General features: G+C 54.0%; 1 non-coding gene across 1 annotated transcript in view; it reads right to left on the bottom strand.

Moving 5' to 3' along the window:
* The window catches only part of LOC126433629 (small subunit ribosomal RNA), a 1,910-nt gene extending 1,362 nt beyond the window's left edge, over positions 1–548 (bottom strand). The window contains exon 1 of the ribosomal RNA XR_007578630.1: positions 1–548. This exon is cut by the window's left edge and continues 1,362 nt beyond it. This is a non-coding gene — a ribosomal RNA (small subunit ribosomal RNA).
* Positions 549–5,000: the final 4,452 nt, after the last annotated feature.

A 5,000-nucleotide genomic window follows, 5' to 3' on the forward strand; every position in this document is an offset into this window, starting at 1 on the left:
GGATTTAAAGTGTACTCATTCCGATTACGGGGCCTCGGATGAGTCCCGTATCGTTATTTTTCGTCACTACCTCCCCGTGCCGGGAGTGGGTAATTTGCGCGCCTGCTGCCTTCCTTGGATGTGGTAGCCGTTTCTCAGGCTCCCTCTCCGGAATCGAACCCTGATTCCCCGTTACCCGTTACAACCATGGTAGGCGCAGAACCTACCATCGACAGTTGATAAGGCAGACATTTGAAAGATGCGTCGCCGGTACGAGGACCGTGCGATCAGCCCAAAGTTATTCAGAGTCACCAAGGCAAACGGACCGGACGAGCCGACCGATTGGTTTTGATCTAATAAAAGCGTCCCTTCCATCTCTGGTCGGGACTCTGTTTGCATGTATTAGCTCTAGAATTACCACAGTTATCCAAGTAACGTGGGTACGATCTAAGGAACCATAACTGATTTAATGAGCCATTCGCGGTTTCACCTTAATGCGGCTTGTACTGAGACATGCATGGCTTAATCTTTGAGACAAGCATATGACTACTGGCAGGATCAACCAGGGAGCTGCGTCAACTAGAGCTGAGCAGCCGGCCGCCCGGGAGTGTGTCCCGGGGGCCCGCGCGAACACGCAAGCGTCCACTCAATTATTCTGCAAACAGGAGGAGGCTGAGCTCCCCTGCACAATACACCTCGAAACCCTCTCAGGTCCCGGCGGCGCGCAGCGCCGTCCTAAGTACTTGGTCGGGTTCGAGAGAGGCGCAATCGCCCGGAGTTTGGCGAGTAGACGCTTTAGGTGCGACCACCCGTGCTCCCAACTGAGCTTGCCGCTGCCGACAGAGGCCCGGGAGCGTGCTGTCGTGGCATTGCCGGCGGGAGACAACACGCGCCACCTACGGTGGCCGGCAGCTCCAACGCCAGCGCCACAGAAGGACAAAAGCCCCACTTGGGTGCCGAAGCGAACTCTCCCAGCACAGCGCACGCGCCAACACGTCCGCACAGCTGCGATACAATCCACCTGCGAGAACCGCAGAGGCGACCGAGCAGCAGACGGCGTCGCGGCGCCGAGCGCCGGGCGGCGGCGCATCCTCAGCGCACACAGTCCTCAATCGGACCAGCACACTGCAGATGTCCACCGCGCTTCGCACCGGGCCCGCGAGGACCTACTTTGGCCGCACGGCGCCGCGTGCAGGGTGCGCCGGCGCGCAGCTACGCCGACTGCCGACTCCGTCGGCCGGCGCGCCTGCCACTGGCCGCCCCCACCAGCCGGCTGTAGCGCGTGCGCCCACGCACCGCGCGGCCAGCACGCCGGGAGGCCCCCCCTCACCGGCCGGGGACGGTCCCACCCAGCCACCGCCGCGTATCGCTTCACACCCACATGCCATTCACGTTCGTGGGCATGGTGGGTATCGCTGAAACAACCGGTTGGTAGCTCAACCGATCGTCGCCATCACTGATTCACCTCTAGCGAGAACAACCGCACCACAACGGTTTACCAGTTCTTCATTTGCGTAACGTCACCAGCAAACGTAGACGTCCATCGCCATTTGCAAATTCAACGATTGTTGCATGCCTGTGTCAGGTGTCACGACACACTATGTCTGCCCACATACACGCAACAACATGTGCACGCTTCGCGAACACGTGGAAGGTGGCCCCCGTACGTATGCGATGTCCATTGCGCGAACGACTGTCAACCGGCCTCTGTCGCATGTCGCAGATGTGGAACGCAGTGCACCATGCTATCACGGTGTGTGAGAAGAGACGACTACGTCTGACAACACGCGCCACTACATCAACAGACGGCTCATGCCGATCGCCATCCACGGCATACCATACTGCAATCCAGCTCTTATAGGGAGACGACATGTAGCTGAGTGCACAATATTTGGACCGTATGGTTCGCCGTTGTTGGCGCAGTCGTGGTACGGTCACACATGTACCACGATGTATCATTCAGTACATGAGGACCAATGTGCAGTACAGTGTGTGATTTGGACGTACAACATCAGCGGACAGTTGACACAAGCCGTACCACAACGTAGGCTGTGCTTCGCCATGCGAATGCCAATGAACAACTGCGAAGGGCATTGAGCATGTACGTCCTGCTGCCATCCGCATTACAGTGTATAGCTGCAAGGTGTTTAACATGAAGCGATACTCTGGGGACCGGGCAGTGCGAGTAGCAAACTATATTGCGGGGGTTGCAGTTAGGCAACACTACACTAATTTAACGCGTCGTATGACAATTACAGAGCAGGTTAAGGCCCAACGTGTGTTGGGTTAAGGCCCAACGTGTGTTGGGTTAAGGCCCAACGTGTGTTGGGTTAAGGCCCAACGTGTGTTGGGTTAAGGCCCAACGTGTGTTGGGTTAAGGCCCAACGTGTGTTGGGTTAAGGCCCAACGTGTGTTGGGTTAAGGCCCAACGTGTGTTGGGTTAAGGCCCAACGTGTGTTGGGTTAAGGCCCAACGTGTGTTGGGTTAAGGCGCAACGTGTGTTGGGTTAAGGCGCAACGTGTGTTGGGTTAAGGCGCAACGTGTGTTGGGTTAAGGCGCAACGTGTGTTGGGTTAAGGCGCAACGTGTGTTGGGTTAAGGCGCAACGTGTGTTGGGTTAAGGCGCAACGTGTGTTGGGTTAAGGCGCAACGTGTGTTGGGTTAAGGCGCAACGTGTGTTGGGTTAAGGCGCAACGTGTGTTGGGTTAAGGCGCAACGTGTGTTGGGTTAAGGCGCAACGTGTGTTGGGTTAAGGCGCAACGTGTGTTGGGTTAAGGCGCAACGTGTGTTGGGTTAAGGCGCAACATAGGTTAGGTTAAGGCGCAACATAGGTTAGGTTAAGGCGCAACATAGGTTAGGTTAAGGCGCAACATAGGTTAGGTTAAGGCGCAACATAGGTTAGGTTAAGGCGCAACATAGGTTAGGTTAAGGCGCAACATAGGTTAGGTTAAGGCGCAACATAGGTTAGGTTAAGGTACAATATAGGTTAGGTTAAGGTACAATATAGGGTAGGTTAAGGCGCAACATAGGTTAGGTTAAGGCACAACACGGGTTAGGTTAAGGCACAACACGGGTTAGGTTAAGGCACAACACAGGTTAGGTTAAGGCACAACACGGGTTAGGTTAAGGCACAACACGGGTTAGGTTAAGGCAGAATACGGGTTAGGTTAAGGCACAATACGGGTTAGGTTAAGGCACAATACGGGTTAGGTTAAGGCACAATACGGGTTAGGTTAAGGCACAATACGGGTTAGGTTAAGGCACAATACGGGTTAGGTTAAGGCACAATACGGGTTAGGTTAAGGCACAATACGGGTTAGGTTAAGGCACAATACGGGTTAGGTTAAGGCACAATACGGGTTAGGTTAAGGCACAATACGGGTTAGGTTAAGGCACAATACGGGTTAGGTTAAGGCACAATACGGGTTAGGTTAAGGCACAATACGGGTTAGGTTAAGGCACAATACGGGTTAGGTTAAGGCACAATACGGGTTAGGTTAAGGCACAATACGGGTTAGGTTAAGGCACAATACGGGTTAGGTTAAGGCACAATATGGGTTAGGTTAAGGCACAATATGGGTTAGGTTAAGGCACAATATGGGTTAGGTTAAGGCACAATATGGGTTAGGTTAAGGTACACATTGTTGTAAGGAAAGGTGTTTTGGGGGGGGGGGGCGGCAGTTTGTTGATTGTGATTATCGTAAGTAAATGACTGCGGCATCATCTGATTTGCCACGTCAGGGTGCACCTTTGGCTCATAACAGGCGGCGCTCTGATTCCATGCTTGTGGCAGACCTGTGTCTTTCATTCCTGCCATTGTTTGTGTGGTGTGACAGGAGGCAGTATTGTGATGTTGGGTGCACCCCTGTGTGGGACATGTGTGGGTGTTGGTGGCTTAGCTGAGCAATGGTGGTTGTCGGAAGGGTGGGATATTCTGTTTTCCGAGTGGACCTCCCGGTCTGGTTATGATAGTGTGGATTGTCTAATGTGGCAGAGAGGATGCACTGGGTGTTGTTCCATGCTGGTGCTTACATATCGTCTGCGTGCCTGTTACAGGCAGAGAGTAGTGCGTGATAAGAGTGTCTGGCTGACGTGTGATTGTGAGCAGAGTCTTTCAGCATGTATACGGACAGGTCTATACATTATCTGTATTCTGATGGCTCTATCTATTACTAATCAGCGCCGTGTATACGTTTAATCCGGTTCCAGTCGAAACTATTGTATCTCTGTACATTAGTGACACGGCGAGCCCGGTATGTAGTTACTCGTCTCGGCAGCTTCCACCGGTGTATGGCAAATGATTATAAGGAATCAGTCTAGTCGTCAATACCGATAGTCTGACGTCACATGTCTGGGGTGGGGGACGCTGCGCCCTTCCGGTGGGTCATGGCCTAGGAAGACTCTTCCCACGCAGGGGGGCTTGGACTGTCATTGACTCTTCCGAGTAATATACTTGCCGTACGTTTTTGCGACTGCGAGTGCAACGCTCACCGGTACCGACATGGATGGAGCGCCTCCTAGCTGCCGCTGAGCATCTGCATTCGTACAGAGAGCAACGCGATCGCGTCTGTAGCTCGTACGTGGTACAGCTCGCAGCTCATGTATATGGACAGCGGGAATGTCGCATATTGGACATAACTCTTCATGAAACGCACGTTATAGGGGTGGATTGCACATTGCGAGTGCGAGCAAAGTCCGCCGTTCATCCGCTGGAGTTGCGAGTTGGGCGGTTGGGGTGGGGCACGAACGGGTGCAGGTGGAGTGATTGCCGGTCCACGACTTCGTGCGGCAGAGGCGCTGGCGTTGGGGTGCTGTTGTCGACAGAGGATGCAGGCTTTGTGGGTGGGGTCGAAAGAAGGGCACTGTGGGCCCATGGCTGTCTTAGTCGGCTTGGCGTCTCATAGATGACGGTATCGTCGTTGCAGGAGGTCATGTTGCGGGAGACCTACAGATGGCGGTGTGTTTTGCGGTGCGCTCGACATGGCGGACGTAGTGTTGTCAGATTCGCATAGATGGAGGTAT

This window comes from Schistocerca serialis, unplaced genomic scaffold, assembly GCF_023864345.2.
Source record: "Schistocerca serialis cubense isolate TAMUIC-IGC-003099 unplaced genomic scaffold, iqSchSeri2.2 HiC_scaffold_1170, whole genome shotgun sequence".
NCBI classification, from domain to species: domain Eukaryota; kingdom Metazoa; phylum Arthropoda; class Insecta; order Orthoptera; family Acrididae; genus Schistocerca; species Schistocerca serialis.